This window comes from Bos indicus, chromosome 15 (assembly GCF_029378745.1).
Source record: "Bos indicus isolate NIAB-ARS_2022 breed Sahiwal x Tharparkar chromosome 15, NIAB-ARS_B.indTharparkar_mat_pri_1.0, whole genome shotgun sequence".
Classification (NCBI taxonomy): Eukaryota; Metazoa; Chordata; class Mammalia; order Artiodactyla; family Bovidae; genus Bos; species Bos indicus.
In genome coordinates, this window is record NC_091774.1 from 19734284 (window position 1) to 19746743 (window position 12460).

Sequence of the window (12460 nt, forward strand, 5' to 3'; positions counted from 1 at the left end):
GGAAGCTCCAAAGGAAGGAAGAGTATGTGACAAAATAGATGTTCAACATAGTTACAAATGAATTTATGTGTGTCTGAAGCTACTGATGCCAATTGACATCACCGTAGAGTTGTTTTCTCAATGGCAGAGCTGATTAATGCTTCTTACACAGTTGTTTGCTAAGCAATGGCTTTTAGAGTAATTGCTTTATCCATTCCTCTATTGATAGACATTTAGTTTGCTTTCATGTCTTGGCTATTGCAAATAGTTCTGCCAAGAACATTGGGATGCATGCATCCTTTCGAATTATGGCTTTCTCTGGGGTATATGTCCAAGAGTGAGATTTCTGGTTAATACGGTAGTTCTATATTTAGGTTTTTAAAGAACCTCTGTACTGTTTCCCATGGTGTCTGTACCAAGTTACATTCCCACAAATGGTGTAGGAATGAAGTAAGTCAAATGTAGAAAGACAAATATCATATGATATCACTTAAATGAGGACTCTAAGAAAAAAGGTGGTACAAATGAACTTATTTACAAAACAAGAGTCATGGATGTAGAAAACAAAATTTTGCTTACCAGGGGATAAGGTGGGGAGGGATAAATTGGGAGATTGGGATTGACATATACATACTAATATATATATATATAATAGACAACTAATAAGAACCTACTCTATAGCACAGGGAACTTTATTCAATACTCTGTTATGGCCTAAATGGAAAAGAACCTAAAAAAAGAATGGAGATATATATATACATATATATATACACACACACACACACACACACACACACACACACAAACTGATTCACTTTTCTGTACATCAGAAACCAACATGACATTGTAGTCAACTGTACTCCAATAAAAATTTGGGGAAAAAAAAAGTGATTGCTAATTCTTCAGTTGGATAAGATAGAAGATTGGTTTTATTTTTAAGATCACTAAATATGGCTTTTGATCCCTCTGTTGTACATTATTCATACAGCAGAGTAATGTTTTTAAAGAATAGGTTAAGATTCAGCTAAAATGTAGAAACTTATTAAATTACTCATTCATCAAATACCCATTGAAATTCTATTATGTGACAGGGTATGTAAAAAGTCTCAGACATAGGAAAATGAAAAAATACAGTCTCTATACTCAAGCTGTTTGCAGTCTTTGATGGAGAAAAATGCTGAATCAGACATTTACAATATGCTATATGCATTGTCATTAAGGTGTATATAAGATGCTATGAGACTGCAGGTGAGGGGAAATGATTAGAATGCATGGTTTGAGGTAGAATTTGTTATCAGGGAAGATTTATTAGAAAAAGTGATATCTTGCCTGAACATTAGAAGTACAGATTAGGTTCAGTTCAGTTCAGTTGCTCAGTCGTGACCCCATGAATCGCAACACGCCAGGCCTCCCTGTCCATCACCAACTCCTGGAGTTCACCCAAACTCATGTCCATCGAGTCGGTGATGCCATCCAGCCATCTTATCCTCTGTTGTCCCCTTCTCCTCCTGCCCCCAATCCCTCCCAGCATCAGAGTCTTTTCCAATGAGTCAACTCTTCGCATGAGGTGGCCAAAGTATTGGAGTTTCAGCTTTAGCATCATTCCTTCCAAAGAACACCCAGGACTGATCTCCTTTAGAATGGACTGGCTGGATCTCCTTGCAGTCCAAGGGTCTCTCAAGAATCTTCTCCAACACCACAGTTCAAAAGCATCAATGGCTATGTAGGTGTTAATGGAGAGGAAAGACTTTTTTTTTTTTTTACAAACATTGGAATACAATGAATTATGATGTATATGTGTAATGAAAAGTTGGCTAAGCATGCAAGAAAGGGTAAGGGGAGGAGATAAAAAAGTAGTGGGAAATGTTTATTGCAGCACTATATGTGTCCCATCAGCAAATAAACAGTTAAGGAAATATGGTATATACATAGAGTATTATTCAGCCTTAGAAAAGAAGGGAATCACACTATCTGCAAAAACATGACGAACCTGGAGGACATTAGGCTGAGTAGAGTAAACTGGTCACAGAAGAACAAATATTGCATGATTTCACCTGTATGAAGGATCTAAAATAGTCACATTCATAGAAATGGAGACTATGACAGTGGTTGCAAGAGACAGAGGAAGTGGGGAAAATGGGATGCTATTATTCAATGGGCATTAAGCCTTAGCTATGCAAGATGAATAAGTTCTAAACATCCATTGTATAACATAGGTCCTACAATATGGTATTGGGGACATTAAAATTTTTATAAGAATAAAATTCATGTCAAGTATAGGTAGAACTCATGTTAAGTGTTCCTATCACACAAACAATAGAAGGATACAGGGAAACTCTGGACGGTGTTAGATATGTATACTTCCTTGATAGTGGTGTTGGCATCATGGATGTTTGCCTATGTCCAAATTCATCAAATTATACACATTAAATGCATATCTCATGTATTTATATCCCAATAAAATTGCTTCAAAAAGATGGTGAGGCATAGGACTAGAAAATAAATGGAGTCAAATAATAAAAAACCATGTATGCTACACAAAACATTTTAGACAATTTGATAGAGAATTTGAATGTTTTGAATAGGGGAGTAATGTGATCAGACTTATATTTTAGAAGTATGGCATTGGCTGTATAGGAATCATGCCTGATTTGGAAGGTGACTTGGAACGTGTTACAGGTTTCCATGTGATTAGTGATGACAGCCTGGAAAATAAGTGTGGGCAGAGTAAAGGGATATTTTTGAATCACATGGCAGATTTTTAGAAATATCAAGAAAACCCTTTCTCCACCTCTGCCTGTACTCCCCATTCCATCTCCAAGAAGCCTCCTAATTTTTTTCAAACTTTAACATAGAATTTTGCTATTAATATTAAATATTAAATGTGAGAGTTGGACCATAAAGAGTGCTAAAGAATTTATGTTTTTGATCTGTGGTTCTGGAGAGGACTGTTGAGGGTCCTTGGACAACAAGGCAATGAAACCAGTCAATCCTAAAGGAAATCAACCCTGAATATGCATTTGAAGGACTGATGCTGAAGTTGAAGCTGAAGCTCCAGTTCTTTGGCCACATGATTCAAAGAGCTTACTCACTGGAAAAGACCCTGATGCTGGGAAAGATTGAGGGAAGGAGAAGAAGGGGGAAACAAAGGAAGAGATGGTTGGGTGGCATTATCAACTCAATGCACATGAATTTGAGCAAACTCTGGAAGATAGTGAAGGACGGGGAAGCCTGGTCTGCTGCAATCCATGGGGTCACAAAGAGTCAGACATGACTTAGTGACTGAACAATAACAACAATATTAGAGATATTAATATTAAGGATAGGCCAATGGGCAAGGCACAACAGGGCTTCAGATCTATAAACTCATGAGGCTGACACGTCATACACAAATATGGTTATATGAACCAGAATTATTTTTTTAGCTGTCTTTAAAGAAGTGGACAAAGTACCCTACTTCATTAAAGGTACCCCTCAAAAACTGTTAAATAAAATCATGTTGTTAATGATTTGCACTGGTTGTCTTCCCTGCTGGATCAGGAGGTAAAATATCCAACTACAATGTAGGAGACTTGGGTTCCATTCCTGGACAAGGAAGATCCTCTGGAGAAGGGAATGGCAACCCACTTCAGTATTTTTGCCTGGAGAATTCCATGGACAGAGGAGCCTGGCAGGCTACAGTCCACGGGGTTGCAGAGTCAGACATGACTGAGCAACTAACACACACACTATGATTTGAAGCTAAGAAAGACCAGGAAACACAGTTGATACAAGAATTACATTCACAAATGGATGAAATGTTGGTGTACAAAATACCTGTGGAGGTGTGTTTGTCCTATATTCTGCCAGAGAGAATGAAAGTCAAAAAAGCACAGTGTTCTGAATAGTGGAGTGGAACTTCCAAAACAATGGGGAAAAGATTGTAACTATGTGAGCCTGTAGATATGTTAACAAACCTAATATGGTCATCATGTTGCTATATTTCATAAAACAAATCATCCCACTGTACAGCTTCACCTTATACAATGTTATATGTCTATGCTAACTCAATGAAGCTGGAAAAAAGTTTTAAAAATATTATGGGGAGGACATGTACACCCATGGAGGATTCATGTTGATGTATGGCAAAATCAATACAATATTGTAAAGTAATTAGCCTCTAATTAAAATAAATAAATTTAAATTTAAAAAATAAAAAATAAATATTCCAGATTTTAATGTTTTTATCTTTAGAGGTTAACTCCAAATGACCCAGAAATAGCTAAATATATCAGTTATGGATATTTTAGTGAGATAGAAACTATTGGAGATTTACAGGAAGGTTCCTGTGAATGAGACCTTACTTTGAAATAGGGTCTCTTTAGACATAATGAAGTGAAGGATCTGAGATGGGATCCTTCTGGTTGTTGCTACTGCTGCTGCTAAGTCACTTCAGTCGTGTCCAACTCTGTGTGACCCCATAGACAGCAGCCCACCAGGCTCCCCTGTCCCTGGGATTCTCCAGGCAAGAACACTGGAGTGGGTTGCCATTTGAGGGTGGCCTTAAATCCAATGACAGGGTCTTTATTAGAGACAGAAGAGGAGAAGCCACAGAGATGGGAGGGATGTGGCCACGAGTTCAGTGAGGCCTGAAGCCCTGAAAAGCTGGAAGAGAAAAGAAAGACCCTCCACAGGAGCCTCTGAAGGAAACAAAGACCAGCTTACACCTTGATATGAGACATCTGCTCTCCAGAACAGTGGGGGGAGGATAAATTCCTAAGTCACCAGCTGGTGTTATTTGTTACAGCTGACCCAGGAAGCAAAGATAAGTAATTTTAAAAAGTCTATATGACAAAGGACAACGATTGTAAAAGCAAAAATGGCATGTTCAAAGAAGAAGAGATTATCTTCAATAATTTCTATAAAAAATAGAAAAGGAACAAAGTACAACAGAAAAATAACAGTCAACAGGCAGTTCATAGAAGATACACAAAAGATCAATAGCATGTAAATATATGTTTAACTTTCTCAGAAACCAAAAAATAAGTCAACTTTAATAATCATAAGGTAGTATGTCTCAGTATCAAATCAAAAATATCTTAATTTGATAGTACAAAGTTTTCACAAGCATTCAAAGAAAGTTACCTTTCTGTAAGTTGTCAATTAATACTTTTAAAATTTATTTTTAATTGAAGGATAACTGCTTTACAGAATTTTGCTGTTTTCTGTCAAAACTCAACATGAATCAGCCATAGGTATACATATATACCCTCCCTTTTAAACTTTCCTCCCATCTCCCTCCCCATCCCACCCCTCTAGGTTGATTCAGAGCCCCTGTTTGAGTTTCCTGAGCCATACAGCAAATTCGGTTTGCTATCTATTTTACATGTTACCCTTTCCATACATCTCACCCTCTCCTCCCCTCTCCCCAGGTCCATAAGCCTATTCTCTATGTCTGTTTCTCCACTGCTGCCCAGTAAAAATTCTTCAGTACCGTTTTTCTAGATTTAGTATATACATATATGCATTAGAATACTATATTTATCTTTCTCTTTCTGACTTACTTCACTCTGTATAATAAGTTCTAGGTTCATCCAGATCATTAGAACTGACTCACATGTGATTCTTTTTATGGCTGAATAATATTCCATTGTGTATATGTACCACAACTTCTTTATCCATTCCTCTGTCAATGGACATCTAGGTTGCTTCCATGTTCTAGCTATTGTAAATGGTGCTGCAATGAGCAGTGAGATACATGTGTCTTTTTCAATTTTGGTTTCCTCAGGGTATATGCCTAGGAGTGGGATTGCTAGGTCATATGGTGGTTTTATTTCTAGTTTTTAAAGGAATCTCCATACAGTCTTCCATAGTGGCTGTATCAATTTACATTACCACTAACATTGCAAAAGTGTTCCCTTTTCTCCACACCCTCTCCAGCATTTATTGTTTGTAGACTTTTTGATGATGGCCATTCTGACCAGTGTGATGTGATATCTCACTGTAGTTTTGATTTGTATTACTCTAACAATGAGCGATGTTGTGCACCTTTTCATGTGTTTGTTATCCTTCTGTATGTCTTCTTTGAAGAAATGTCTGTTTATGTATTTTTCCCACTTTCTGGTTGGGTTGTGTGTTTTTTTCTGGTATTGAGTTGTATGAGCTGCTTGTATATTTTGGAAATTAATCTTTTGTCAGTTGTTTCATTTGAGATTATTTTCTCCCATTCTGAGGGTTGTCTTTTCACTTTTCTTGTAGTCTCCTTTGCTGTGCAAAAGCTTTTAAGTTTAATCAGGTGCAAGTTAATATAGGTTGATAAGAAGTCTGGAGTCCTTGAGGAGGAGAAAGGATTCTGGGGCTATTGAGGAGGAGAAAAGTACAAACATTTTTTTTTCCCCTACATTCCTCCATCGTCATCACATAAAATGTGTTTTCTTTAAGCCAAGAGCTAATGGCTCAAGGGTATGTTTTTCCTTAGTGAAAGTGAAGTCGCTCAGTTGTGTCCGACTCCTTGCAGCCCCATGGACTGTAGCCTACCAAGCTCTTCCATCCATAGAATTTTCCAGCCAAGAGTACTGGAGTGGGTTGCCATTTCCTTCTCCAGGGGATCTTCCCAACCTGGGGGTCAAACCTGGGTCTCCCACATTGCAGGCAGACACTTTACCATCTGAGCCAATTGTACAAATGATTATATAACAATAATATATCTTGTTTGAGAACATGCTTCTCCTTTTTAACAGAAACCTTCTGACCAATCTTGTTATCTTAAGAACCATGTTATGGAAGTGGGTCTGGTAAGATCTCTCTATTGTTAATTCTAATCCTGCTGATTTAAGATGTATATTGTAGGTGTGGGTCTGGTAAAAGTGTATAGGGCCTTGATAAGACTGGAAAAGGTCAGTTTTCATTCCAATCCCAAAGAAAAGCAATGCTAAAGAATGTTCAAACTACCATACAATTGCACACATCTCACACACTAGCAAAGTAATTCTCAAAATTCTCCAAGACAGGCTTCAACAGTATGTGAATCATGAACTTCCAGATGTTCAAGTTGGATTTAGACAAGGCGGAGGAACCAGAGATCAAATTGCCAACATCCATTGGATCATCAAAAAAGCAAGAGAGTTCCAGAAAAACATCTACTTCTGCTTTATTGACTACACCAAAGACTTTGACTATGTGGATCACAGCAAACTGTGGAAAATTCTTCAAAAGACAGGAACACCAGACCACCTGACCTGCCTATTGAGAAATCTGCATGCAGGTCAAGAAGAAACAGTTATAACTAGACTTAGAATAACAGACTTATTCCAAATTGGGAAAGGGGTATGTCAAGGCTGTATATTGTCACCCTGCTTATTTCACATATATGCAGAGGACATCATGTGAAATTCCAGGCTGGATGAAGCACAAGCTTGAATCAAGATTGCTGGGAGAAATATAAATAACCTCAGATATGCAGATGACACCACCCTTATGGCAGAAAGTGAAAGAATCTCTTGATGAAAGTAAAAGAGGAGAGTGAAAAAGTTGGCTTAAAGCTCAACATTCAGGAAGCTAAATCATGACACGTGGTCCCATCACTTCAAGGCAAATAGATGGGGAAACAATGGAAACAGTGAGAGACTTTATTTTCCTGGGCTCCAAAATCCCTGAAGATGATGACTGCAGCCATAAAATTAAAAGATGCTTGCTCCTTGGAAGAAAAGCTATGACAAACATAGACAGTATATTAAAAAGTAGAGACATTGCTTTGCCAACAAAGGTCCACTTAGTCAAAGCTATGGTGTTTCCAGTAGTCATGTATGGATATAATTTGGACTATAAAGAAAGCTGAGCACCAAAGAATTTATGCTTTTGAACTGTGGTGTTGGAGAAGACTCTTGAGAGTCCCTTGGACTGCAAGGAGATCAGACCATTCAATCTCAAGGAAATCAGTCCTGAATATTCATGGAAGGACTGATGCTGAAGCTGAAACTTCAATACTCTGACCACCTGATGCGAAGAACTGACTCGTTGAAAAAGACCCTAATCTTGGGAAATATTGAAGGCAGAAGGAGAAGGCACAACAGATATTGAGATGGTTGGATGGCATCACCGATTTGATGGACATGAGTTTGAGCAAGCTCTGGGAGTTGGTGAAGGACAGAGAAGCCTGGTGTGCTACAGTCCATGGGGTCACAAAGAATTGGACACGACTGAACAACTGAACTGAACTGAATTTATAAGACTAGTGAGTGGGGGCATTCTCTGACCCCCTTATGATGTCTATTTCAAAACATTTCTCTGTCCTTTTTCACTGTAACAAAAACTCTGAGTAATCAAGCCTGGTCCCTGATCCTAAAGCTAAATTTTCTTCTTTGGAGATCACAAATCTGATACCATTCATTGTAAGCTATCAATACCAAAGTAGTGAAGAACTCTTGACCCCACTTTCCATTTTAGCCTCCTCTTCCTTTTTTGGCTGTGCACTCAAAACCAAAGCTTGGAGGAGGCATCAGTTGATGCAGATAAAGCAGAGGAGAGTCTCTGGTAATCTGTAAGGTAGCTCAAGAACTCGCCTGCAGTGTGGGATACCTGGATTTGACCCCTGGGTTGGGAAGATCCCCTGGAGGAGGGCATGGCAACCCACTCCAGTATTCTTGCTTGGATGATCCTAATGGACAAAAGAGCCTGGAGGGCTACAGTCAACAGGGCCGCAAAGAGTCACACACCACAGAACAACTAAACACACACAAGACTTCATTATGTATATGTGATGTGTATTAAGAAGAGGCACGTCTGGAGAGTCAGGTAATGTCCTAGACCATAGTTTCTCTACCTCAGCATTGCTGACATCTGGAGCTGGATGACTCTGTGATGTGGAGTGTTCTGTGCCCTGAGGGATATTGAGAAGCACCTCTGGTCTCCACTCACCACATACCAGGAGTGCCCTTCAACCCACAATGGTGACAGCCATAACTGTTCTCATTTATTATTATCCTCTTAGATAATATTGAATGCTGTTTATGGATGATGTAAGATTATGGCTTTCTCATTCAAAGAGTTATTGATTCAGAATAGAAGCTCTGTGAGTCTATTCTTTTTTTTCTAATTTAAACACATTTATAATGAAGAGTGAGATGGCAGTTTCCTCATTGCTTTATTTTACTAATTCCCTGCCAGAAGGAATTTAACAAATTGGATAATGGCTTTATTATACGATTCCCCAATTTTACAAGAGATTTCTAAAGAGAGCCACATAATGTCCAAAGGTCCTTAAAATTGCCTGATATCCTTTCAGGACTTCCCTAGTGGTCTAGTGGTTAAGATTCCATGCTTCTAATGCAGGGGGCACAGGTTCAATTCCTGGCTGGGGAACTAAGATCCCACATACTAAGTGGTGCAGCTAAAAAATTAAAAATTAGAAAGAAAAGAGTGAGAGAGGGGATAACTACTGAGGTAAGGTCCTGAGAAATCAGAAGATAAATTAATCAAATCTTCAGCAGGAATTAGATTTTCACAAGAGAAAAGTCCTTCTTCCCATGGAAACTTGAGTCAAATTTGTCAGTTTTCCATGAATACAGATAATGAGACAAGAAGCTCATTATCAAACAGTCCTTGCTGCAAAGGAACTGGAAAGTATGTCTCTCACATCCATTCTAACTAAATTATAGTATTTCTATGGGCAGAACCTATGCCTTATTCTCTTTTAATATATACTCATACCAGGGACAAGAAATGATGCAAAGTAGGTAATCCATAAATGTGCTTTCTTATTGCAAATCAATATGGGATCAATATCTCATACAAATTCAATATGTGAGTAAATGTGTGCTTAAAACTCTGTAAATTATTTAGGATTTAACAGTGCTTGGATTAACCATATTCATAGCTTTTTTGGAGACACACTGTATATAAGTTCTACAAATAAAGGAAATATCCTTTCATATTCTTTTATGAAGGTTTATTACTTACATAATAGACCTTGGAAGAAAGGGTCAGTAGGAGAAAATTTTCATTGTTGTTCTGAAGTTGATCTCAAGAAAGTCAGAGATATGTTTGGTGTGAATGGTGAAAATTTTTTTCCTATGAGTATGTGTGAATTATGTCTCCAGCCCTTGCTGACATAACTATAGGGTGCAAGATCTGAGAGCATCGGAATACAATAGAGGTGCTCACGTTCATGGAAAAGACTTTTTAGAAAATCAAGCTAAGGGACTCCTGACAGAATTTTTTGGTCTCCAAGAACACTAACAAAGAGATAGAGCCATAATTTTAAAGTTTCCATGGACAAAATTAAACTTGAAAATGTATATTAGGAACCTACTATGCAATGGACTGTACACAGATTTACTGGGCTTTTCTGGAGTTAAAAAAAAAGGCACCGCCTCAGGAGAAGTTTAGCAGAGGAATAGTAACTCATACTTTTCTTCAAGCCTTGGAACAGTTCACAAAGTTTGATTAGTAGTCCTAGCAATCATTTCAACATTGACTTGCCATGTTGATGAAGCACATTTGCATAGTGAGCAAGCTATATGGCCTGTTTGGGGAATCCTGAATACAAAGTTGAAGTAGATCAGTCCCCGACTTTAAACAATCTCATCTTGGTAGGGGGAGAAATATATATCCAAACATCAAATTGACTCTAATGCGAGGCAGAGAAGCTTTAGTGTTCTAATTGAGGCACATACACACTGGTGGCTCAGAGGTTAAAGCGTCTGCCTGCAACGTGGGAGACCAGGGTTCGATCCCTGGGTCGGGAAGATTCCCATGGAGAAGGAAATGGCACTCCAATCCAGTATTCTTGCCTGGAGAATCCCATGGACAGAGGAACCGGGTGGGCTACAGTCCACGGGGTCGCAAAGAGTTGGACACGACTAAGCGATTTCATTCACTCACACATCAGTCAGTCAGTTCAGTCACTAGGTCGTGTCCGACTCTTTGCAACCCCATGAATCACAGCACGCCAGGCCTCCCTGTCCATCACCAACTCCGGGGGTTCACTCAAACTCACGTGCATCGAGTAGGTGATGCCATCCAGCCATCTCATCCTCTGTCGTCCCCTTCTCCTCCTGCCCCCAATCCCTCCCAGAATCAGAGTCTTTTCCAATGAGTCAACTCTTCACGTGAGGTGGCCAAAGTACTGGAGTTTCAGCTTTAGCATCATTCCTTCCAAAGAACACCCAGGGCTGATCTCCTTCAGAATGGACTGGTTGGATCTCCTTGCAGTCCAAGGGACTCTCAAGAGTCTTCTCCAACACCACAGTTCAAAAGCATCAATTTTTCAGTGCTCAGCTTTCTTCACAGTCCAACTCATGTATTCCCAATACATGACTACTGGGAAAACCATAGCCATGACTAGACAGACCTTTGTTGGCAAAGTAATGTCTCTGTTTTTGAATATGTTATCTAGGTTGGTCATAACTTTCCTTCCAAGGAGTAAGCGTCTTTTAACTTCATGGCTGCAATCACCATCTGCAGTGATTTTGGAACCCCCCAAAATAAAGTCTGACACTGTTTCCACTGTTTCCCCATCTATTTCCCATGAAGTGATGGGACCGGATGCCATGATCTTTGTTTTCTGAATGTTGAGCTTTAAGCCAACTTTTGCACTCTCCTCCTTCACTTTCATCAAGAGGCTTTTGTGTTCCTCTTCACTTTCTGCCATAAGAGTGGTGTTATCTGCATATCTAAGGTTATTGATATTTCTCCTGGCAATCTTGATTCCAGCTTGTGTTTCTTCCAGCCCAGCGTTTCTCATGACATACTCTGCATAGAAGTTAAATAAGCAGGGTACCAATATACAGCCTTGACATACTCCTTTTCCTTTTTGGAACCAGTGTGTTGTTCCATGTCCAGTTCTAACTGTTGCTTCCTGACCTGCATATAGGTTTCTCAAGAGGCAGGTCAGGTGGTCTGGTATTCCCGTCTCTTTCAGAAATTTAGATATCTCTAAAACAGTAGGAAGTCAAACAGACATAGGTATTCCAATGGCAACATTACATTGTGAGGAGACTGCTGCAAGGCTGCAAATAGAGACAATAGAGAAAAAAATATTTGTAAAATAAGAGTGGTTCCATTACATATAAACACTCAGACAATATTTTAATTTCCCATTCATGGATCACAGCCTTGTTGTAGTAAAGAAGCTTGCATAACTCAATGAAGCTATGGGGCCACCCAAGACAGATGGGTCATAGTGAAGAATTTTGACAAAACATGGTCCACTGGAAGAAAAAATGGCAACCCACTCCAGTTTTCTTGCTGCAAGAGCCCAAGGAACAGTATGAAGAGGCAAAAAGATATGATACCAGAAGATGAGCCACCAAGGTTAGAGGGTGTCTAATATGCTATTGTGAAAGACTGGAGGGTAATTACTAACAGCTCAATAAAGAATTGAGCAACTGGGCAAATGTGAAAAGGACACTCAGTTATGGATGTGTCTGGTGGTGAAAGTAAAGTCTGTTGCTGTAAAGAACAATATTGCATCTGAATTTGGAAGGTTATGTCCATGAATTAA